The 26,658-nt window shown below is 42.8% G+C and overlaps 1 protein-coding gene across 1 annotated transcript in view; it reads left to right on the forward strand.

Moving 5' to 3' along the window:
- Window positions 1–26,658, forward strand: part of SRRM3 (serine/arginine repetitive matrix 3) — a 547,157-nt gene that overhangs the window by 201,057 nt on the left and 319,442 nt on the right. Inside the window, exon 2 of the mRNA XM_082246736.1 lies at window positions 228–316. The gene's annotated coding sequence lies outside the window, so the exon portion shown is untranslated. The remainder of the gene's footprint in view (window positions 1–227; window positions 317–26,658) is intronic.

Consider the following 26,658-nt stretch of genomic DNA (forward strand, 5'->3'; position numbering starts at 1 on the left):
AACTTTATGGGAACAGTTTGGGGATGGCCCCTTCCTGTTCCAACATGACTGCGCACCCGTGCACAAAGCAAGGTCCATAAAGACATAGATGAGCGAGTTTGGTTTGGAGGAACTGACCTCAGCCTGATAGAACACCTTTTTATTCCAAGAACATTTTTTCTTAAACAGTAATCTAAATTTTACACTGTTTAAAAGATGTTTTAAGCTATTTCCTTTTATACTCATAGGTTTTTGAAGAATATGAAGAACCCAACCCAGAAAGCATGAACTAACAAGAAAGTCATTGTAAAATTGCAGCTTCCATCATCTCTGCAAGGTAATTTGTAAAGTGCCTTAACACATTACATTTTGGAAAACACTTATCATTTCCACAAGACATATTCCCAGATTCATTTTGAAATATTCTGCAATGCAAAATAAAGACCCAATTTCACATTTTTTACATTTGTATTGCATCTTGTGACCTTTTCTTCACACAATATTTGCTGTCTGTGTCTGAAGATACTCTGCTGTATATTTCAAGCAAAATTAATTACTTTATTCTGATGTTGTTACCACTCAAGACTTAATTTAAAATTAGTACCATAGAGCAAAAAAAAAAAAACAGATTACAGAGCAACAGAAAGCAAGTAATCTTAATATATTTTGGTTATGTTGTGATTACCGTCAGACAGAGATTGATCTATTATATGTCCCAGTCCTCCAACTAATTAAACAACTGCAGAAACTCTAATCAGGCTCTGTAACCCACATTGCCTTTATAGTTGTTAAAATTGCCTTTACTCCGACAGTAAAGCCGGCTTTACACAAATTCAGCCGGTGCAGCAGAAACCGGACAACGTTTTGGAACGTGTGTTCTCCTCTCTGTTCAAGGACCGGCTTCTGCCAAATGGTAATGCTGGGAAACCAGCATTTAATCAAGGCTTGCAGCCAATGGCTGCAGCACTGATCTATGTATTCTGATGGAAGGCAGAGGGTAGTCCCCATAGAATACAAAAGCACAGCGGGAGAGATCCCTGCAAACTCGTTGTTAGTGTGGGTACAGGGATCTGTGAGCTTCTTTCAATGTGTATATTCTGCTAAGGCATTGTCTCTTATGGAACCTAAAAACGTTACCTACAAAAAAAGGTTAATTTTAGACCTCTGCATGTAACTCTATGTACTACTGTAAACATGTAATAAGGTTTCTATTCAAGAATAACATGCATGCTAAAAAGAACATTTCTTGTTTTTCCTCCTCAACCAATCAACTTTCATCTGCCATTTTTTTCAACTTGGAACTGCAAAACAATTACAGGTGTAAGTTGATTGGTTGTAATAGATAACTACATTTTTTTTTCTTGTTGGGCAACTATTTATCCATAAGCCCCTTGCATGATGGTGCTATCTGCTAATTCACTACAACACCCTACACGAACTGTGAGCGAGTCTGTAGGGAATGCAAAGGATAAAATGCAACCTATCTGGGTATTTAAACTGACCACTAGCTATGGATAATAATTTGTTTAGTAAATAAGCATTTGAGCAAGGAAAATGTTGATGTTACCTATTGCAACCTAGTTAAAATACCCAGTCTGGTTCAGGGAGATTTTTTCTTCTTTGCTTGAAGTTGATTGGTTACTGTGAGCACCATCTAAGGTAATGCCCAAAGACATTAGTGATCAACAAAACAATATCTGATTATATAAACATCTCCTATAATAATTTAATATGTCTTCTGTAGGCAAATTTTAGGAGGTTTGCAATACTGGTGACAGTGTGTGACTGAGGGAATAAGCTATTTATTATCTAGGCCAGTGGTCTCCAAACTGTGGCCCGGGGGCCGGATGCAGCCCTTTGCTTGTCTTTATTTGGTCCTTGGTGTCCGAATGACACCAAATATTGAGCACTATTCCTCCGACTGACACCATTGATGGGGCACTATTCCTCCCACTAAAACCAATAATGGGGCATTTTCTACTCCCAGTGGCCACAGTCTGACCCCCCTTAAACCTTAAAGGACAGTAAACTGGCCCTCTTTTTAGAAAGTTTGCAAACCCCTGATCTAGGCAATGCTGCTCTCATAGGCAAGTATAAGTGCAGTGGATTCAGGATGCCTTATATATTCTTCCTGATCAGGAATGTATTAGAGCTCCTATCCAGGTTAAAAATAATCCGCCCTCCAACTAAATCTTGAATTTAAAAAAAAAAGTCTAAAAGGCATTTTGTTTTCTGAAAGCTGCAGTCAGGTGACAAGTTTCACTCTTCCACTTTTTATTCCTGGAGGGGAGTGCTTGTTCAGGTGTCCGTATAATTTCCAGCGTGACGTGGACACTTCCTATAGGCTTTCAGGATGCAAAAGATCAACTTAGATCAGCAGAGGGGGCTTAGGGGACTGGCGGCCCCAGGCAGATTTTCAGCGCTGCATCTGCAATCTGCCGCACCTGGCTATGGTAGAGGCAAGAGACCTGGATAGAGGACTTAGATCATAATATCTAGTTTCATCAGATAAAAAAAAATAAAAAGCCTATCAGGATGGGTTAGAGGAGATGAAAGTGAGGGTATTAGAGCTAATTCCTAGTTTTCCCAGAGTAGGGATTCATTCAAAATTTGATTTAAAAAAAACTATAAAACCTCCGTTTCTTGAAAGTAACAAATGCTTAAAGAGAAACTGTATTCCCCTTCTCTCCAGCTCTGTGATGTCCCGGAGCTCCTCACTGACCGCTGTCATCTTCAGCCCAGCAGCTTCTGTGTATCATTCTCCATCCACTTCCATTAGCTGGGCCGCAATGACGTCACTCCCATGCATGCGCAGGGGTCCTGTCATCTCAGCATTGCCCGAATCCCTACGCTGAGCGTGTGCGGCTCAGTATACAGGGAAGACAGGCAGATAAGTAACTTTATTGCAGAAGAGATATAACATGTCTCTTCTGCATTAAATCCTCTTTGCAATGTCCTTTTTTTATAAGGGAATTATTTATAGACATAGTACATGTACAATTTAATGTTCACATTTGATTTTCTGAAATATAAAACTTTCATGCAGTGAATAAATAGTTTAAGTAATGACGTGCTTGGAATCTCTTCTACCATATCCTGCAGTTACACCTACTTTTGTCCCCATGGATTTTCTCTATTTTACATGAAATGTGGATATCTAATTCACAGATATTTCTTAAAATTTATATTCAGGTGCTAGCCCTGTTTATTGTTTTTTTGTAATATATCCACATAGGTTTTTTTATGATAATTCATTAGGATGTGAAAATAAATGTATTTTGTAAAAAACATAAAAGCTCCTTGAAGAAGATGAACATTCTGGGAATTCAGGATGAGATAAAATTAACACCAATACTGGAGATGTCAACCTACTTTCCAGCGATGAGTTTGTGACTTCATGTGACTTGCTGTACAGGTGAGAGGCACTTGTATCATGAGCACCTGCAGTTGGCCAATAAATTGCAATTATCATAAGTTCCTACATTCTGTATAAATAGCCTTATTATTTGCAAAGCCTGTTTTGAATCTGGGAAGATAAGTGGCCATTACCACTTTGAAAAAGTCCACTAAACTCAGAATCAAAGTGGTTCCAGAGGAGGAATGTATGCGTGTATGTAGGATGTACTGCATATGCCCTGGAATCATTTTAAAGTTGTATTTTAGAAGTTTTAATGTTTATTATGGGATGGCAGGCAGGAATTAAAAAAGGTAATACTAAAAAACACATAACCATAAATAATAACTCAAGTACATCAAATAAAGACAACCAGACATTGGGTTGGAATAAGTAAGGCCGCAGCCGTTTATTATAGGTTTTTAATAAAAAATAAACAACTTTAATACTAAAAAATATCCATAATATCTAAAACAACCTAGCCACTACGGCTCAGGTTGTATACAAAACAAATTGATCTAAAAATATTTTTCCAACAATAAAATAAATGAAAATAAACAACCACATGTTGTAATCAAATCTTAGTCCCCCTATGCAATAAGCAAAGGTGACACCACCACATAATAATTTGGCCGCGTCAAACAAGGGAAGGGAGCGAGGGGAACACCACAGCTCCATTTCTGAAGCTATTGAATTTCCTCTGCTGAGGTGCCCCTTACATACTCTAAAACGGGGTTCTGGTGGGCTATTTGGGTGGGATAAATGAGCGGGAAGGAGCCACTTGACCCCAGGGAGAGGGTCAACCAGCCAATTCTCCCTGGATACAGGGTAGCTTTGAGCGGGAATTTTGAGCGGCCAGAAGGACAATTGACCTCTTAAGGAAAAGGTCAAATAACCCTCACCTCAGAGACAAATATCCTAATTCCCTACAGCTAAATGTATGTTAATATGTTAAAACTTATTCCTGCGGCAAACCCGTGAGAAAAGGGGTGCTATACGCTCCCCTTTTCCCCCATTCTATCTCTAATATTAAAGGTGACTATGTGCTGGGGGCATAGAGAGTTATCCATAGCCATCTTCATAGTGTAATAGAAAATCAGAAGGATTCCAATCTTCCACAGATTTGTCTGCTAGTAAATAATCTTGGGCAGTGTTTTCAAAGTGTGTGCTCACAGGTGGTACTCACCTCACTGTAGGTGGGACAATGCAGGGTGCAAGGAATAATGCTTTACAGCGTAGTATGTTTCATTTAGTGTCATCAGCAGCTACGTCAGGGAATTTGAAACAGTATGGGTTTGTATGGGTACAATTGGACATTTGTATATGACAAGTCCAGCAAAAAGCTGGCAGTGTAAATGACTGATACATGCTGAAGTTTTTAATACTACAGATGATACTTAGATGCTCCAAAGGCTTTATATGTGTTACACGATTAGGGAAAGTTTGGACAATGGTTCAAGGTCTGAGAGATAGAATGTATTGGAAAAACTGGAGGAACTAAATTTGTACAGTATAGAGGGAACAGGAGGGGGGCATGACTAAGTCTTTTACATTACGTTAGGAGTGTAAATAAGGCTCAGGATGTCAGTATTCTCAAGCTGAAGCTGAGCTCAAGAACACGGAGGCATGACCTTAATCTAGCAGAAGGAAAGTTCAAAGCTAACTTTTGAAAGTGTTATTTTACTAATGGAGTAGTGGGCACTTGTAGCAGACTTCCTGCAACTGACAGGCCGAATGCCAATTTTACATGGCGGGATGACGGTTCAACTGCTAGCCAAATGTGTTGACTGCTGCCTGTCAAATTCTGTAGCCCAAGTTAAATTTGCCACAGCTGCGAAGCACAGCATCGTGGTCATGGCATGTGTACAGCCAGGGGGGCAGTAAAACCGCAGCACCTGTTTTGAATTCAACAACCCCCCCCCCCCCCCCGGCCATTAATGTGAAAAAGCCCTAAGTAAACTCAAGCATTTTTAGCATAAACATAGGTCTATCCTCAGACATGAAAGTTACAAAAAAGGGCATACTCAATGGACAAATAGGTCTTTTCTGCTGTCAGTCTGTGATGTTTCTTCTACATTGTGTATAAAATACAGAGCTAGAATAGATACTGAGTCTGCAGCTAACGCTGCATTTGTATTGCTTGCTAAATCACCAATATGCTTCTTTAGCAGATTTGTATTATTTTCCTGCCTTTTGTATGAATTGTTAGGTTTCAGTAAAATTAGATAGGCATTTAATTTTCTCATTTGTACATATTGATTTTCCTTTAGGATAGATGGCTTAAAGCAGCTATAAACTAGAAGATAAGCTGAGTTTGCTTCCAGTTTATAAGGAAATTAAAATGTATGTATCTATCTATAAACCTATGAAATGTACAAATGACCTTTAATAAGGCAACCTAGAATATATTTGAGCCCATAGTGGTGTCACTATATTAACATTTTTCGAATTCTTTTTTTACATACCATAACAACATGTATAGGAAAGAAAAAAAATGATAAACAAATTGTAGAACAGCATTCATCAATAGTTTTAATTAGGTGCTTAAAGTGAATACATGGCCAAATTGTAAAATCTCATATTCATTTCCACATTGTATTTAAATTATTTCTAGCCTACTTCTATTACTCCGAACAATTTTGAAATTTGTAAACTCCCCACACATTTACTTCAATAAATTATGTGGCATGTATTCACTATGCCCTGTGAGTAGGCACTGCTGTGTCACACAATTCACAGATGAGAAGCTGGGAATCCATGCTGAGAATCTAGAAAGTTTTGGAAAGAGATGACCAGCAGACAGGCAGAACTCACAACATGAAAGCAGATTTTTCAAGCAAGCTTGTGTTGGATTGTCAATAATAACTATTGTTTGTATTGTTATTACAGTGCTGATCTTATAAAATTAAAGTGCATGTTGAGACCATAGCTTTCCTTTAAAAATGTTTTTTTTTCCCAAATGTTTAACCTAAAAAAAAATGGATCCTGCTTCTTTAAAGCATTTTATACAGCACAGTGCTTGTGCTGTGTAATTTGGCCCCCTGTATAACCTGGCTGTTCCTGCCTGGCTATTCTCTACCCCCTGTATACTGACCACAGTATATCATGGCTGCTGAGCCCTGACACCGTAGTCAGTTTATGTGCCTCCATCAGCAGATGCTATCTGCAGCTCTCCTGTGTCTCCCTCTGTCCTCCTCCACTCCCTGGTCTGCTAGCTCTGTGTCAGGACCAACCCCCCTCCCCTCTTCTGCTGCTGTAATAACTACGTAAAAATCACGCAATTCCCTTGCTTTCGTAATACTAAGTGTCCTATATGTGTGCTTTATTTAAAAAAAAAGAAAAAAAAGGCAGTTCTATACCTGATTAAATATCACCGCTTGGCTGTCATGTGACCGGCCGACTCTCTCCTCCTCCCGACTGACATCAATGGGGGAATCTCTGCCCCTCCCGTTGTACCTGTCAGATTGGGAGAAAGGAGAGCCGGCCGGTCACGTGAGCGCCGAACGGCGCTATTAAACCAGGTAAAGAACTGCTTTTTTTAAATAGAGCTCACATACAGGACACTTACTATTATGAAAGCCAGGGGATTTCGTGATTTTTTTTCGAAATGGATTTACAACCACTTTAAGTACATTTATTGTATCTATATTATCATTATAATTTTACGGTTTACTTAACTTTCTATAATACAATGCAATCTTAAATGAGCATTCCTTCTGTGATCAGTCTCTTTAGACGTCCATTACCAATGTCATGCTAGGGATACTGTTTCTATTTGCAATCTTTGCAAGTTCATAACATTGTATTTACGTTGAATACAGGATCAATAACAGCATTTCCAGACTAAATTTAAATGTGACAGTTATTTGTGAACCTCAGTTGGAACTCCCAAATGTATTGGCACTCATAGGGTCCATTCACACTATTCCTGTGCGTTCCGGCATGCACATAAATGCACATTATGCTGCGCTTTAATGTAAGTTACATTAAAAGAGAAGTATGATTTTTTTTAAATATATTTATACTTACCTAGTAGATGCAGCATTGGTCCGATACTCCATCTGTCCCCTGGCGCCTCTAACACTGAGAACCAAGCGATCAAACACCACGACCGCTTGGTTATCACAGCTCCCCGAGCAGAGAGCTGCTGATCGTCAGTCAGTCTGCCACCCCCCCCCACGCTCACTGGAGCGCTGGGCTGTGGAGGGGATGGGAGTGGCTGGCTCAGGCTCTAAGCAGCTTGCTGAGGGTCTGAGTCAGGTGCCGGTCTAGGCATGTGGGCAGATCTTGACTCTATTGTTGCGATCTTGCCTGAGCCTGGACCACAGCAGGCTTCAGCTAAAAATGGGTCATAGGAGTGCAGAACGAACCGCTCTCCTGTGATCCACAGGAGAAGTACAGCCAAATGCACTTGTATGAATGGACTGTATAAGGCACCAAATGCATTGTGAAACTTTAACGAATGGCACCATATTCATATGACTGAATGACAGTGCTTTGCACTAAGGCTCGCAAATTACAATGGAGTAAATAGGCCCTAAATGTTTACTTACCATAATGAATAAGGTGAAGCCGTGTTCGCTACAGTCATCTAATCATGCGCAAGCAAAAATCCTGATTTTTAAACATTTCCGTCACACAAGATTGGACACTTAAAGTAAACACAGCTTTACTTTCACCTTGAAAAAACCTTTTCTTTTAGTAAATAAATCCCAAATGAATGAAAATGTATATTAATCTGTACCAACATTTAAAAAATGGACTAGGGTTTAGCAAACTCTTACAGGGTAGGAACAAAGTGGGCAGCATTGCTACATGAAAGAAACAGGAATAGTCAATGTATGCTGGGAAATAACTTTTTTTTTGGATTGGATTCTCTAGTCTTCCTGTATTGCAGGTTGCATAGTAGGACAAGGCGTATATTAACAGCACTATAGAAGATGCACACAAATTATTTTCCCCTATATAGACACATGGAAAATATAAAGTGGCATCTAAAAAACAGAATAAAAAAAAATCGGTATTACTATTTCACAGTTGCTCAGAATATCTATGTCAGTGTGTCCACAAGGCGCTGTCTACGAATCTTTAAACATGTTCCAAAAGCATGTCACTTTCCTTATCCAGCTAGATCAGATGTGACATTAGAATTAACTCTGCTGTCTATCAGTTTACTCGCACATACTGCAATGTTAATTAGTCAGTCTTGCTGCTAGTGCTTGCCCTTACTAGGTTTGTAAAGGCTTTCAAGAAATTGTATTCCTGTAGTTTGCCACAGTATTGTAACAAAATTGTGTATTACACTACTAAAACAGAAAAGGCTTAATTTAAAGTGGATCTTAACCCATTTTGTGAAGTTATCCCCATCACAATGCCCACCTGTAGTGCATGAATCAATAGATATTATATTTTATTTATTATTAAAAAGTACCTTTTTGCAGCATGGCCTAGCGATTACATCATTAGGTTATCCTGTAGACTTCTGGGATATCAGTTTCATCGATCCCAGGAGTCTTTGGCCATCCTATTATGGCAATCTGGCTGTTATCAACCGTGGACTCCAAACAGTGTCATTACTGCACATGTGCAAGACCGGGAGGTGCGAGCTGGGTATTTCAGAATTTCATAGAAACAAGCTACAGATGCCCATATCTGCAATGACCACTGACAGAATACCCGGAGGAGACATATAACGATAGATTTTACAGGTACATGTGGATCGGTATAGGAATATCCAAATTTGGTGCTGAAAGTCACAAGAAGCACAAGGATGCTTTTATTACAATTGGATAGGAGACGGTAGCTCCGCTTTAAGGGCCCTTATATACTGATTCATTTTAATGCGTTTTTAGGCTTTAAAAAAACAAAAAAAACTAGAACTGAGCAGTGCAAAATCGTATGCATTGCTGCACGGAAACCAATCAGCTTCCATTTATTTTTCAAAGTTTAATTGAACAAGCTGAAGTTAGAAGCTGATTGGCTACCATGCACAGCTGCACCAGATTTTGCATTCTCCAGTTTTAGTAAATCAACCCCACTGTGTTTTTAAAAGTCCTGCACTGATTGTTCATGACTGTGCACTGAATGACTGTGCATTTTGGTGTTTTTTTGAGTCATATGTCCACGTTTAACAGGTGCATGATTGGAGTCAGGAGTCAAGAAAACGTGGCAAAAATGCATCCAGAGTGCAGCATTTTCAGTGGAGCAGTGTAAAAAAATGGAGTTACTTTGATCATTTGAAGTTTTGTAAGATTTGGGGAAAAACACCTTTAAGAGAACATGAAGTATTAAAGCTGTTTCCAAAAAAAACTCAAAACACAGAGAGCACAGAATTGATGATCAGTATTGCTTTAAAGTGGTTGTAAATCTCAGACATTAAATATGAACAAAGCATACCCCTCTATAGTGTGAGCTTGTCTCAATCCAGAGCACTAAGGGGGAAGAGGGGGGTTTACTAAAACTGGAACATTCATTATCTGGTGCAGCTTTGCGTGGTAGCCAATGAGCTTCTGACTTCAGCTTATTCATTTAAGCTTTGACAATAAAACCTGGAAACTGATTGGTTTCTATGCAGATCTGCACCAGATTTTGCACTCTCCAATTTTAGTAAATCTCCCCCCAAGTGTCATTTCTGTCTGCTGCCTCATTTCTCTGGTATCTGCATGAGTCACCTCCCTATGACATGTTTTTTTAACACCAAGAGGTAGGAAGGTGACCGGGGAGAGAGCATAGAGCTTATGATTGACAGCCTCAGCTCTGTTCTTGTGTACAGTGTGAGGGGGGTGTGTCCCTTCCATCTAATCAGCTCTCATTGAGCTCTGCAAAGTGTAATTTCAGCCCCTGCCCCTTTTTCTGAAAGCTCAGACAAGCTGTATAAATTCTAAACTTTGAATGAATGTAGAAGAGTGCAGATAAACAGGTACAGCATATGTAGGAGGATTTGTTTAAAGTGGTTGTAAACCCACTTTAAAGACTTTTACCTTAAGGCTTACCTATAGGTGCTATAAATATCTCCTAAACTTGCACTGTTTAGGAGATATTTACAGTGCAGGCAGCCGATGACATCATCGGCGCATGCGCTCTGAAGGAACGGCCACCAGTGATGTTTCTTTAGAGCCCTGTGCCGTGAACGGCGGCTCCCATGCGCATGCATGGGAGTGATGTAATCGCGCCTCTGGCTGATCAGATGGCCGGAGGACGCAAACATGTCTGCCGTCCTGTTGCTGAGTATGCAGCACTGCGGGGGCTTCGTTTTAAGGTAAGTACTTCATAATGAGCTAGTATGCGATGCATACTAGCTCATTATGCCTTTGTCTTTACAGTTTTTTTTTCTCATTTTTTTTCTCATTTTTTTCAGAGGGTTTACATCCTCTTTAATCTCTGTGTATCACCAGAGGCTAGTCTCTTCACTGCATATAAGTAAGGATTTACAACCACTTTAAGGCTCCCTGCATCTGATCTTCCACACATTACTGACTTAACATGCATTGTTTGGCTAGTGTCTCTGTAAAGATGGCCACCTTTATACAGGTAGCGCTTTGCTTCCTCATGTCAGAATTTGTGCATGGATTGGTGATCTAATGGGACATGAAATAAAAAGTGGGGCAGGAATTAAAAAGCAGCAGGAGAGGTGCCAAAAACAATATCAACAACATAAATAAATCAGAAGTAGGGAGAACCTCACATTGCAGCTTTCTCTCCAAAAAGGAAAAATATCTTGTGAGACTAGCTGTCAGAGGCAGCAGTGCTCTAGGTGATCTCACACTGCAGTGCTTTTACCGTAAAGAACAGGTATGCCTAGGCACAGTCATATGTAAAGAAGTACACAGTTGTAGAAGTTCCAAAAGGTATAAAAGGTATAAAGGTATAATCTTACATTTATTAGTACAAGTCTACTTTAATAGAACATATTTGTAGCATATACTTGGTATGGTGATATCACCCCATATGCCTTGAATGTGGCAGGCTGAATTTGAACAAATTGACCCAGATCTGCAATCTGTCACTGACAGTCAGATATTAAAATGGAAAGGGTATTGTATACTCTAAATCTTACTTTTGCCATTATGGTCACAAGTAAAAACATAATTAACTCAAGAGGAGAGAAAGGAAGAGGAAAGAGTAGGAGGGAATCCAAAGCATCATCTACACAACTCTTCCCTCCCTATAGACCTGAGCATCTGATAGGAAAGTTTGGGACTGTCCAATATTGCATCCCAGTCTGATTCGTCCAGTTGGGGGGCATCGGAGCTCCATTTACGTTGTAGGGTCTCCACCACCCTCTCGACGGCCCGAGAGTGCAGCTCCAAATACATGGCCAAGATCAATTTAGACGAATCCTCGCCCATGAGGATAATAAGAGCCGGGGCCTCGGGCAGATCCGGGATCCCAGCGGGAAATTGGGCCAGGAGGGCATGTCTGAGCTGGAGGTACCCGGAGTAGAAGTGGGCCGGGAGATCAAAGCTGGCAACCAGGGATTGAAAGGAACGAATCTCCGTGCCCCGTACCACCTGATGCAGAAAAAATACCCCCCTTGATGCCCACAGCTCAGCACCGGGAAGGGAGCACAGCTCAGGCAGACCAGAGTTACACCACAGGGGAGTATAAGTGTGAAACTGTGCCAGGCCCAGATATTTGCCCGACAGCTCCCAGATGCGTCTATGCAGGGTCACCGGCGGAGTAGAGGCAATCGGCGCCAGCGACGAGCCCCGACTCCCCAGCACCACCTGCAGTGGGGAATAAGAGGCCTGAGTTGGGTCGGTGCACACCAATGCACGGTAGCGCTCGGCCTCTGGGCCATGAAAATAGTGAAAATGTGATAGTTGCGTCGCCAGGTAGCATGTATGGAAATCAGGTACCGCTATACCTCCTCACGTGGTTGGGTTTTTGAGTGTCTGCCAGGCCAGTTTGTGTCGGCTACGGCCCCAAATAAAAGAGTTAAGGATAACATCAATCACCTTGAACAATTTCAAAGGGATGAGTACGGGGGAATGCCAAAAAACATAGAGGAATTTGGGGAGTATGACCATTTTGATTAAGTTCATCCTACCCATGACACCCAAGGGGAGTCTAGACCATGTCTGCACTCGTTGTTTCAGTAGTGGGATAAGAGGTTCCACATTATCAGCAATGTAGTCCGCTGTCGTTCTAGTAACCTTAATCCCAAGGTAGCGGATTTGGGAAACCCTGGCTAATGGCAAGCTGGCAGAAGCAGCAGTGGGGGGGGGGGGGGTCCAGGGGTAATATCAGATATATATAATTTGTCCCAGTTAATCCGAAGTCCCGAGTGGCGGCCAAATTCAGTGATGGACTGAAGGGCTACGTGCAGTGATAGGCCGGTATCCGCTAAGTAAAGCAGCATATCGTCCGCGTATAATCCCACCTTTTCCGTCAGGGAACCCGCTCGCAAACCGAGTATGCCCAGGTGTGCCCGAAGTGCAATGGCCAGTGGTTCCACCGCCAAGGCGTATAGCAACGGAGACAGCGGGCAACCCTGACGTGTTCCGCGGCCTAGGGGAAATGGATCAGACAGCCACCCATTAACAGCGACACTGGCAACCGGACGATAATACAGTAGGCGCACCCATTTGATAAATAATGGGCCAAATCCGAAGCTTTGTAGACATTCCCATAAGTAACTCCATTCAACGGAATCAAAGGCCTTGGCGGCGTCTAATGAGACCACCGCCCTGGCCCCCATGTGCTCGTGCTGTGCCTGAATATTAAGAAAAAGCCGTCTGGTATTCATGGCCGTGTTCTTTCCGGGCATAAACCCCATCTGATCGGAGTGTATGAGTGAAAGAATAGATTGCGCAAGGCGACGGGCAAGCACCTTAGCCAAGACGTTGATGTCTGCTTGTAAAAGGGATATCGGACGGTAGGACTCTGGAAGGCGGGGATCCTTCCCAGGTTTGGGAAGGACTATGATCATAGCCTCGCTCATGGAAACAGGTAGGGTCTCCACTTCAAAGGCGTGTGTGTATGTCGCTAACAAAGCGGGCGCTAATATTTGGGGGAACACCACAGCTCGGAGAAACTCCTGGGTTTCAGAGCTAGTCACAGTGGTTTGGGAAGCATATAAAGATTCGTAGTAGGAGCGGAACAACTGCGCCACACTTGCCGGATCAGTAACCTCCCTGCCGTCCGTCCCCACAAGAGACACCACCACCGGAGGCGTAAACTCCTGATGCGCCAGATAGGCCAGGAGCTTGCTCGCCCGTTCCCTCTGCTCGAAGATCCGCTGTCCGCAGAAGAAAAGCTTACGCTTGGCCGTTTCATAGTGTATTTGATCGACCACTCTGGTTTGGGATTTGAGTTCCGACACACGAGTCGGGGACGGGTCCACGGCACACTCTTCAGTAAGCTCGGTAAGTTGTGTAGGGGGCTGCTGAAGGACAGCTTTAGAGGAGGATTTAAGACGATTAATGCGTCTGCTCAGCGTGGAGCGGGCATGCGATTTAAAGGATTCCCAAATGTGCGCCGCTGAAGCCGACCCCTTGTTAGTGTGCAAGAAGAAAGCCCATTCCTGTGCTACATCAGGTTGGTCCACCAGTGCCCGAAGCCAGAAGGGATGGAGTCACCACGGACGGGGCACGGTAGGTGGGGCCAGATCCAGGGAAGCTCAGTAGGGAGCATGATCGGACAGAGAACGCGGATGAAACCCAGCAGACCCCAGCAATGGGAGCAGCTTCTCCGAAACCACAATAAATCAATGCGGGAGAACGACGAGTGAGTGGTGGAGAAACACGAGTAGGCCCTAGTAGCAGGATGGAGGTGACACCTCCTGAACAGTCTGTACAGTTGAGTAGTGTCCGGGGCAGTAGTATTCGGAGGCTGAGATGTACGGTCAAGGGCCGGGTGCAAGACCATATTAAAGTCCCCCATCCATACAGCGGGGACGGTAGGGTGTTGTGCCATGAAGGCAACCCCCTGCAACCACCACCTCAGCGCTGTACGGGGGGGGGGGGACATAGTAGGCCAGTAGGAGATAAGGTTTAGAGTAAATAATGACATGCAAAAAAACAAACCTACCCCGTGGGTGAGTGTCTATCGCAAGAAGGGAAAAGTGAAGCGTTTTAGCCACTAGCATAAAGACTCCCCCTGGAATGGGACGTGTAGACAGCGTGATAGGCCCAGCCAACCCAAGGCCGGCACAGGGCCAAAGGGAGTTGACCTGTGGCGTGAGTTTTAGTCAAAACCGCCACATCAGCCCGGTACGATTTAAGACATTGGAAAAAAGCGGATCTCTTAATCTTGTCTCTTAAGCCGCGAACATTCCACGTGAGGAATCGTAAGGGGCTCATGTCGGTAACAAATAAATATAGAACCGGATGGGTATCAGCAGAACTCTGAGGATACAGGACACTGGACAGTCACACAGGAGCACATACCATATAAATAGAACAACAAATATCCAGGTCAATAAAGTACCAAAAGAAGCATACAATAACAACTCAAAAAAATGCATGTGAAAGTCAAATAGCAACTCCAACATTCCCCCCACCCCGCTCTCCGGCCCCCCCAACCTGACGGGAGCATGAACCCCAAAACAAGTGCAGAGAGTAAAATTGAGACAGTGAACAACCCAGAACACCAGGAGGGTGAACCGGGACCCTAGCAGCAGCATACAAAAAGCATGGGACATCTCTGCAGTGCGTTCTGTGAACGCAGGGGGCGACCTAACACTGGTTAGGAAGCCTGGAGTAGGAACACATATGAAAAAAACAAAATTAAAAAAGAGAATGCAATTAAACGCGCCGTGCATGTCAGTAAAACAGTCGTCGGCTCACGCAATCGGTCAAAATGAATGAAAAAACCCTGTAAATGAAAGCAATGAGACCCAGTGTGCACCGGGATGGCCACAGAACAAATAAAACATATACAGAAAACCAACATTTAGCATGAAAAGGCACCCCTGAACCGTAAGACATGGCACATCTGGAATGTACGAATAATATCAATCAGTCCATCGTAAAAATAGGTGCACTGAGTGCGCAAAAATAAAAAGAAAAAAGACAAACCAAAGCAAACAGGTATAAAAAATGAAATGCACAGTATTAGTCGTGGTGCCCACAAACTAGAGGGGGAGCAATATAGAAACCCAGCAGGTGATGCTATATAGGACGCCGTGAGCCCCGCACCCCCTCAGGAGGGCTTCCATGAGGACAGGAGTTCATCAGATGGGGGGGTCTTAGTGAGGGGATCAACAGCAAGGCTCACAACGCCAGGTAGTCCTGTGGGTAGGAGGATAGTAGCAGCGGAGGGTAAAGTGTTTGTTCAAACTCGGTTGTACTGGTCAAGCCATGCTGACGCCAGCTCCGGATCCTCATAAAATTTAGCTTTGCCATCACAAATCACCCGAAGGTGCGCAGGAAACAACATGGCATATTTCAGATTATGGGTACGGAGTCGTCTCTTAACATCTGTAAATTTGGATCTTTGCTTTTGAACTTCAATGAAAAAGTCTGGGAACACCATAATAGACACGTTGTGGAAGGGGAGATTGCCGCGTTCCCTAGTAAGACACAGGACCTTATCCCTGTCCCGGTAGTTCAATAACTTGGCAATGAAAGTCCGTGCTGGGGCACCCTCCGGAGGGTGGCAGGCATGCGATGTGCCCTCTCCACCGCAAAGGTAGTGGAAAAGGCCTCTCTGCCGTAGGTGGAAATGAGCAGATTTTCAAAAAAAGTGTGTGTTGTCCGTACCCTCAGCACCCTCCGGTAATCCCACAAAGCGGAGGTTGCAGTGCCTAGCCCTGTTTTCCAAATCATCCTGCTTCTGGGCAAGTTACTGGAGCTGGTGCTGAAGGGACTCTGTAGTGTGCTGCAGGGGGAGGATGACATCCTCTGCCTGACTAATCCTGGCCTCAGTGTCTGTGACTCGGTCCCTGAGCTTGGACATATCCTGTCGTATCAGGGACACATCTACTTTCACCTCCTCAATCTTGGCCGTTAACATGGCCTGGCAGGTGGAGATAGCATTGAGTACCTTGGTTAAGTCAGCAGCAGTCACTGGCGTGGGAGGTTCAGCGCCATCTTGTGCAGAGGGGCCCGGGTCCTGCGGGCGGAACTTGTCCAGTGAAGCCGCGGCGGCGGATGCAGTCTTCTTCGGGGGAGAGATGGCTCGGGGATGCTCGGGATCAAGGCACCAGGTCCGGTAAGTGAAGGAGATCGTGGGCACACAGGATAATCAAAGCTGGATCAGCCAAGAGCAGAGCTAAGCACACGTGCGACCTACTCCATTGCCGTCCAGGCCACGCCCCTGTTATTTAATTTTTAGCGCACCAGATCAACATTTTCTAAATGAAGTTCATTGTTTACAGAACTCACTTAGTTTGATTTACTAGAGAAGAGATTATTCATAAAGTGAATGTTCACTGGTCTTACTAAATAAGGAGATATTGTCTTCAATGTAAATATACAGTCTGTAGAAAGGTATAAAACAGTGTTTTTCTTGCCCATGATTAGATGATTAACCACAGCATGTTAGGTGCCCAGTATCTGCTACTTTATTAGGACAGCCCCAGTGAGTTATCAGAGCAGTGGCTAAAGAGGCTTAAAAGCACTAATCAAAGCTAAAAGGTATAAAACTTAAGGTGATTGCAAACTTTTTTTTTGTTTTTTATTAATAAACATATTATAGTATACTTACCTGCTCTGCAATGGTTTTGCACAGAGCAGTCATGATCCCACTCTTCTGGGATTAGCCCACGGCGCTATTGGATCCTCCTCTTAAATAAGTTCCCCCAATAGAAAGCCAATTTCTATGGGGCACTCATGCAAGTTCAATCCCGAGCCAGGCTGCCTGCATCTATAAACACGGACAGTGCAGCCTGGTCCCACCCCCCACTCCCTCATCATAGAATTCAATTGACAGCAGCAAGAGCCAATGGCTTTCACTGCGATCAACCTGCCCTTTGAGGAGGGAGAGAGAGGCTGCTTTTGGACACTGTGCTGGATCGAAATCAGGCTCAGGTAAGAATTGGGGGAGGCTGGGGGGATCCTGCAGCACAGAAGAGTTGTAACCTTAATACAACTTTAACTCTGGGCAGTTCTGTGTATTCCTCCAACTAATCTCCAGACCATTAATGAGAATTTACGACACAACTACATTAGGAGGCTTCCCAGACTTTGCTGAGTATTCTTTATGATAGTAATGAAAAGTAGAAATCTCTGCGCAAGCCACAATATAAAAAAAAACTGTGCAAATGTTCCCACCAATATTCTGAGTGAATTAAATGTTGCTGTAATGCACAAAACATGTATTCCCACATCAACATAATTAAATCAATGCATAAAAGTGTTGAACTACGTTAAAAACTCAATTGCACTATATTAAATACTTATAATGTTGCATAAAATTACAGTTTTAACAATATATTTATACACAATGCCCATGGATAATATGTCCAACATAAATATACATAAAAAAGAAAAAATGCTCTGATGTAAGGTACAGGATGATTATCTTGCACCAATATGATCTCTTTCAGTGTGATCACTCTGCATGCATACCCTAATTTTGGACATAGAAAAGGTCACTATGCTCTTTCCCCTCTAAGGGGTCAATAATGGTTGCTCCAAATCTCCAACTCCTTGCTCCTGACTGATATCTCCAGGGCTCTCTAAATACAGTATCTCACAAAAGCTAGTACACCTCTCAGATTTTTGTAAATATTTTATTATATCTTTTCATGTGCCAACACTGAAGAAATTACACTTTGCTACAATGTAAAGTAGTGAGTGTACAGCTTGTATAACAGTGTAAATTTGCTGTCCCCTCAAAACAACTCAACACACAGCCATTAATGTCTAAACTGCTGGCAACAAAAGTGAATACAGCCCCAAGTAAAAAAAGTCAAAATTGGGCCCAATTAGCCATTTTCCCTCCCCAGTGTCATGTGACTCTTTAGTGTTACAAGGTCTCAGGTGTGATTGAGGAGCAGGTATGTTAAATTTATTGTTATCGCTCTCACTTTCTTATACTGGTCACTGGAAGTTCAACATGGCACCTCATGGCAAAGAACTCTCTGAGGATCTGAAAAAAAGAATTGTTGCTCTGCATAAAGATGGCCTAGGCTAAAAAAAGATTGTCAAGACCCTAAAACTAAGCTTCAGCACAGTGGCCAAGACCATACAGTGGTTTAACTGGACAGTTTCCACTTAGAACAGGCCTCACCATGGTCGACCAAAGAAGTTGAGTGCACGTGCTTAGCATTGCTGCAGAGGTTGAAGGGGTGGGGGGTCAGCCTGTCAGTACTCAGACCATATGCCGCACACTGCATCAAATTGGTTTGCATGGCTGTCGTTCCAGAAGGAAGCCTCTTCTGAAGATGATGCACAAGAAAGTCCACAAACAGTTTGCTGAAGACAAGCAGACTAAGGACATGGATTACTAGAACCATGTCCTGTGGTCTAATGAGACCAAGATAAACGTATGTGATTCAGATGGTGTCAAGCGTGTGTGGCGAAAACAAGATCAGGAGTACAAAGACAAGTGTGTCTTGCCTACAGTCAAGCATGGTGGTGGGAGTGTCATGGTCTGGGGCTGCATGAGTGCTGCCGGCACTGGGGAGCTACAGTTCATTGAGGGAACCATGAATGCCAACACATACTGTGACATACTGGAGCAGAGCATGATCCCCTCCCTTCAGAGACTGGGCCGTAGGGCAGTATTATGACATGATAACAACCCCAAACACACCTCCAAGACAACCAATGCCTTGCTAAAGAACCTGAGGGTAAAGGTGATGGACTGGCCAAGCATGTATCCAGACCTAAACCCTATTGAGCATCTAGGGGACATCCTCAAAAAAGAAGACGGAGGAGCGCAAGGTCTCTAACATCCACCAGCTCTGTGATGTCATCATGGAGGAGTGGAAGAGGACTCCAGTGGCAACCTGTGAAGCTCTGGTGAACTCCATGCCCAAGAGGGTCAAGACAGTGCTGGAAAATAATGGTGGCCACACAAAATATTGACACTTTGGGCCCAATTTGGACATTTGCACTTAGGGGTGTACTCACTTTTGTTGCCAGCGGTTTAGACATTAATGGCTGTGTTGGAAAATGGAAGAAAAAGAAATGGGGACTTTATTGGCACCGGTATTAAAAAAAGTATATATTTTATTGAAAAAATTTCAAAAATATATTTGAAAAGAAACATAACAGACGACCTTCGGAGACGGCTACTATCCCTCTCCCTGGCCTTCTTATGAAATACAGGTTACTCTGTGATGTATGCGATTGTTGTTACAACTCTGTCTACCTAGTAGGTTGTGCGATCTCATTTTGCACATGGTTTTGAGGCTTTACCGCCGAATCCTACTGTATGTTAAATATATGTGAATTTTCTGTATATTTCTGTTATGTTTCTTTTCAAATATATTTTTGTGATTTTTTCAATAAAATATATACTTTTTTTTAATACCGGTGCCAAGTCCCCATTTCTTTTTCTTCCATTTTCCAATTCCAGTATCAAGGATGTGGCACCTCTAATTATCTTTGTGAGCCTAGGTATCCTGCCACTTAAGTGCGCACATAAAAACTTTTTTGATAATTAATGGCTGTGTGTTGAGTTATTTTGAGGGGACAGCAAATATACACTGTTATACGGTACAAGCTGTACACTCATTACTTTACATTGTAGCAAAGTGTCATTTTTCAGTGTTGTCACATGAAAAGATATAATAAAATAGTTACAAAAATGTGAGAGGTGTACTCACTTTTCTGAGATACTGTATATATATCCCCAGGACTATATATATATGTCAGGTAGATCAAGAAAGCTCTCTCAGTTACTAAAAAGGAATAGAAACTGCACATAGTGTTTACCGCTTACAAAACCATAAAATATTTATTAAAAAGTTCAGAAAATGCACTCACAATGTTTCACTAATCCACAGTAGTGCACCACCTTAAAACAGAATGAATAACACGTGAAGGTAAATGCCCCCTGTAAGAGAAAAATTGCAGCATCACCAAACTCCAGTATTCAGGTCACTTCCTGGTGGCGTGATGGTGTCACTAAGCCCCGCCCTGAAGTGTTTCAACACTTACTGTGACTTCTCCAAGGGACTCTTTAGAAGTTTTCCGACCTGCTACTGTTGGAGTTTAATGACTTCTTTGCTGTCTTAGCTGACTGTGTCTTGTCAATATTATTTAACTGGAATGATTTAGTGGCATTTTAGATGGCTCTGCTTTGTGTTTTGAGCTGACTGTGTTGCTTTTGTTCTTGTTCATGGGTGTCCCTAACTAGTTTGTGACTTTTCAAGTGAGATCTATATTCACAGCATACACTTTAATTTTATAACATCAGCATTGTAATATCAACACAAATTGTATTTTTGACAATACAAATTTAGATAACTTGAAATCTCTCTTTTCATGATGTGATCACTGTCTGCTGGCCATCTCTTTCGTCAACTTCTTGGATTCCTTGCATGCTTTGCAGCTTCTCCTCTGCTCATTCCTTTAGTTACTTTTGAGTTCTAATCTTTTTGTACCGATATTTCATACGACTGTTCAGTTGTTGCCTCTTAATTTCTCCAAAGAAGAACATATTGTATGTACAGCTGTTTCACTTTCCCTACTGGCAAGTCCCCCTGGATCTTGCTCATTACAGCCAAGAAGACAATGGTGAGTGATTTCCCTGTAATAAGAAATGAAATCACACTAATTAAGTAATCAGCTGCTCGGAAGGAAGCAGAACCATAAACCAAAGGCTAGCGTCAGTTCTGAAGAGGGCTGCAGTACACGGAGTTAGCATTGTGCATCAAAAGATTGGCTATAAACACCATTCCTCCTAAAGTACTCATGGCAAGAATTATGAAGTAGACTAAAAAAAGGGACATTAAATCTATGTATAATACTGTTTTGTAGTTAGGGAATAATGATTAGATATAACGTAAATATGTTAAATAACAACCAGCAAGCTATGCACATAATTTCCGTTGATCCAATATCGGCATCAATTGCATTAAAATATAAGGATCGATAATAATCACATTACTGTGTATGCATGCAATTCTTGGAAATGCTAGTGATTCTTAACAATGTTATAGCACACTTTAAAATGACCATCCTCTATAAATACACTGCTCAAAAAAAAAAAAAATAATAAAGGAACACTTTTTAATTAGAGTATAGTATTAGGGTAATTAAAGTCCTGGGATATTGATCTGGTCAGTTAAGTAGCAGAGGGGGTTATTAATCAGTTTCAGCTGCTTTGGTGTTAATGAAATGAACAACAGTTGCACAAGATGGGCAATAATGAGATAACCTCCAAAACAGAAATGGTTTTACAGGAACAGGCCACTGACATTTTTTTCCACACTTATCATTTCTGACTGTTTTTCACTAGTTTTGCATTTGGCTAGGGTCAGTGTCACTACTGGTAGCATGAGGCAATACCTGGACCCTATAGAGGTTGCACGGGAAGTCCAACCCCTCCAGGATGGCACATCAATACGTGCCTTTGCAAGAAAATTTGCTGTGTCTCACAGCACAGTCTCAAGAATATGGAGGAGACTCCAGGAGACAGGCAGTTACTCTAGGAGAGCTAGACAGGGCCGTAGAAGGTCCATAACCTATTAGCAGGACCGATATCTGCTCCTTTGTGCAGGACCTGGCGCATTGTGCTTTGCATCGATGAGAGCAAGTTCACCCTGAACACATGTGACAAACGTGAAAGGGTCTGGAGAAGCTGTGGAGAACGTTATGCTGTCTGTAACATTGTTCAGCAAGACCGAGATGGTGGTGGGTTAGTGATGGTCTGGGGAGGCATATCAATGGAGGGACACACAGACCTGTACAGGCTAGACAATGATACCCTGACTGCCATTGGGTATCAGGATGAAATCCTTGGACCCATTGTCAGATCTTATGCTGGTGCAGTGAGTCCTGGGTTCCTGCTGGTGCACGACAATGCCCAACCTCTTTTGGCAAGAGTATGCCTCCAGTTCCTGGAGGATGAAGGAATTTATACCAATGGATGGACCCCATGCTCGCCTGACCTAAATCTGATAGAACACTTCTGGGACATTATGTTTCGGTCCATCTGATGCCGCCAGGTTGCACCTCAGTCTGTTCAGCAGGTCAGTAATGCCCTGGTTTAAATCTGGGAGGAAATACCCCAGGACAACATCCGTTGTCTCATTAGGAGCATGTCCTGAAGTTGTCAGGCTTGCATACAAGCACGTCTTAGCCATACAAACTACTGAGTACCGTTTTGAGTTGCAGCAAAGAAATTTTAGCAAAATGGACTAGCCTGCTGTATCATTTTTCACTTTTTGGGGTGTCTTTGAATTCAGCCCTCTCTAGGTTGATCATTTTCATTTCCATCAAATGTTGTGGCATTCTTTGGTTCCTAACACATTACCCAATCCATATCAGTATAGATATCCAGCATGATATTTTTTCTCATTGAAATCTGATGTGTTTTGGAAGTGTTCCTTTAATTAGAAAAGAAAATAGCAGAAAGAGGCTGGAAGATCAGACCATTAAGGTGCAGATAATGTTGAATGCATGTGGAGGGGAAGTTGCAAAAGAGGTTGGAGGAGATCAGGAGCACTGAAGTACGAAAAATTAAGAAAAAATGGCAAATGTGTACAACTAATTCCAAAAAAATTGGGACGTTTTGTAAAATCTACATAAAAACAGAATGCAATCACAATAGAAAATAGAAAATATTTACAAATGTTTAAACTGAGAAAATGTACCATTTTGAAAAAAATAAGGTAATTTGGAAATTAATAGCAGCAGCCCCTCTCAAAACATGGCCACGTTTACCACAGTGTAGCATCCTCTCTTCTTTTAAGGCTGCATTCACGCTTGAGCGTAGCGATTTTACCGCGATTGTTACCGCAATTTTTACCGCAATTTTCAGGCATTTGTTCAGGCGTTTTTGGAGGCAGGCATTGACATCTATCAAAAACGCTGGTAATCAGCCCATAAAGAAGCTCATGTACTTTTTTCAGCTACAGGCGTTTTGCAAAATGCTCAGATGTGAACAGGGGCCATTTAAATGAATGGGGTTTTACTTGTTGGGCGTTTTGGAAAGTTTTTTTTGAGCGTTTTTGGAGCTGAAAAACACTCAAAAACGCCCAGGTGTGAATGGAGCCTAACAACACTCTGTAAACCTCAGGGAACTAAGACCAGTTGCTGGAGGTTTGGCAGAGGAATGCTGTACTGTTCTTGCCTGATATAGAAATTCTAACTGCTTAAGGCTGCATTCGCATGTCAGCGTATTGATCACGGGCAGAATCGCCGCGATTCTGCCCGCGATCCGGAAATCATTGCAAATCGCGGGATGCCTGTGCGTTGCCCGTGATTTGCAATAGCACCCCAAATGCTGAGCGATGTTGCCGCGATTTACGCCTGCCGAATCGCGGGAGCATCGCGCAAAAAAAAATCGGGGGACGCATTACGCCCAAAAAAGTACAAGAGCTTCTTTGGAGCGTAATGCGTCCCACGATTTTTTTTGTGCGATGTTACCGCGATTCGGCAGGCGGAAATCGCGGCAACATCGCTCAGCGTTTGGGGTGCTATTGCAAATCACGGGCAACGCACAGGCGACCCGCGATTTGCAATGATTTCCGGATCGCGGGCGGAATCGCTGCGATTCTGCCCGCGATCAATACACTGACATGTGAATGCAGCCTAACAGTCCTGGGTCTTCTTTGCTGTGTGTTTTGTTTCAAGATGCACCAAATATTTTCAGTTGGTAAAAGGTATGGACTGCAGGCAGGCCAGTTAAGCACCCAGACTTTTCTACTAAAAAGCCATGCTGTTGTTGTATTTGCAGTATGGGGTTTAGCATTGTCCTGCTGAAATATGCAAGGCCCTCCCTGAAAAAGACATTGTCTGGATGGGAGCATATGCTGCTCCAAAACCCTGGATAGATCTTTCAGCATTGATGGTGCCTTTCCAGATGAGCAAGCCGTCCATTCCATAATGCATCCTCATACCATCAGAGATGCAGGCTTTTGAAATGAGGGCTAATAACAAGCTGGAAGGTCCCTCTTTAGTCTAGAAAACATGGCGCCCATGGTTGTCAAGTGAATGTCAAATTTCAATTTGTCTGACCACAGAACAGTTTTCCACATTTCAACAGACCATTTTAAATGAGACTTGACACAGAGAAGACGGCAGCATTTCTGGATCATGTTCAGATATGGCTTCTTATTTGCATGATAGAGCTTTACTTTGCATTTTTGTATGGCACAGTGAACTGTTCACAGAAAGTGATTTTTGGAAGTATTCCTGAGCCTATGTTGGGTTGTCCATCACAGAATCATGCCTGTTTTTTTGCAGTGCCATTTGAGGGCCCAAAGAGCACTGGCATCCAGTATTGCGTTTCGGCCTTGTTCTTTGCAAACAGAAAATTCTCCAGATTTTCAGAATCTTTTGATGATATTATGTACTAATGATGATAATATATTTAACTACTTGCCGCCTGCCCACCGTCAAATGACAGCGGAGCGGTGCGACTCTGGTTCTAGGAAGAAGTCATTTGACCACGCCACAGAATGGCCACTCTCGCGCCGTGTCTTAGGAACATGGTGCGAGCCCGATCTTGGTAAAGAGCCAATGACTACTACAATGATTACTTGTTCTGCACTCAAAGGGGAGTGCAGGACAAGTAATCGGGGCACTGATCCTCAGTGCCCTGATTACAGTAAAGCAAAAACAGTGCACATCAGTGTCACCAATCACTGCCCATTAGTGACACCAAACAATGCCCATCAGTGACACCAATCAGTGCCCATCAGTGACCCCAATCAATGCCCAGCGGTGACCTCAATCAGTGCCCATTAGTGGTGCCAGTCAGCGCCCATCAGTGCCTGCTCATCTGTGCTACATCATTAACCACTTGACGACCGCCCACCACAAATTTACTGTGGCAGGCGGCCGCTCCTGGGCTCAGGGGACTCTAGGGGGCGAGCGTGCGCCACCGGCGGCGCACTCCCGCCCCCGCTCCTCAGCCGGGAGCCAGTGCGTGTGACAGGCGGCTCCGATAGACAGAGAAGGACGGATGTCTGATGTAAACACAGCCGTCTGTCATTCTCCCTGAAGTGATCACAGAGGCTATGTGATCCTGCTATATGGGATCACATGTCTCTGTGATGATCTCACAATTCCAACCCCCCCCCCCCACAGTTAGAATCACTCCCCTAGGCTTACATATAACTCCTTGATCACTAATAGCATTAACCCCTTCCCAGCCAATGGCATTATTACAGTAACAGAGCAAATGTTTAGCACTGATTACTGTAGTAATGTATCCCCAAAAGTGTCAAAAATGTCAGTTAGGGGTCCAATCTGTCCGCCGCAGTGTCGCAGTGCCACAAAAAATCGCAGATCTCCTCTATTACTAGTAAAAAAAAAAAAACAATAAAAATTACATAAATCTTTCCCGTAGTTAGTAGACGCAATAACTTTTGCGCAAACCAATCAATCGCTTATTGCGATTTTTTTGCCAAAAATATGTAGCAGAAAACAAATTGGCCTAAAATGTTAAAAATTTTGATTTTTAATTTTGTTTTGGTAATGTTATATAGCAGAATGTGAAAAATATTGTTTTTTTTTTTTGCAAAATTGTGCATTTTTTTTGTTTATAGCGCAAAAAATAAAAATCGCACAGGTAATCAAATACCACCAAAAGAAAGCACTATTTGTGGTAAAAAAAAAAGGACATCCATTTTATTTGGGTACAGCGTCGCACGACCGTGCAATTGTCCGTTAAAATAACACAGTGCCGAATCGCAAAATAGGGCCTGGTCATTAAGCAGCAAAATCCTCCAGGGCTAAAGTGGTTAAAGGAGTTGTAAAGGGAGAAGGTTTTTTTTTTTATCTTAATGCATTCTATGCATTCAGATTAAAAACCTTCTGTGTCCTGCTGCTGTCAGTCAAAGTCAGCTAGCCAATCAGGAGAGAGGGGGTGGGTCAGGGCTCTGTGTCTGAATGGACACAGGAAGTTGTGGATCAGCTCGGGTGCCCCCATAGCAAGCTGCTTGCTGTGGGGGCACTCAGCAGGAGGGAGGGGCCAGGATCACAGAAGTGGCACCCGAGAAGCGGAGTATCCGTGCTGCTCTGTGCAAATACACTGCAACATAGCAGGTAAGTATAACATGTTTGCTATTTTTATAGGGAAAAAAATGAGACTCTACAATCGCTTTAAGTCAGCACAGTCGATACATTAATACATCAGTGCTGTGCTTTACACCAGTAAAGATGGCTCAGTCTAGAGAAGATGTAAAAGGGAAGAGAAGACTGCATAAAGGCTTTGGC

This window comes from Pelophylax lessonae (genome assembly GCF_965119305.1).
Source record: "Pelophylax lessonae genome assembly, chromosome: 2".
Lineage (NCBI taxonomy): Eukaryota > Metazoa > Chordata > Amphibia > Anura > Ranidae > Pelophylax > Pelophylax lessonae.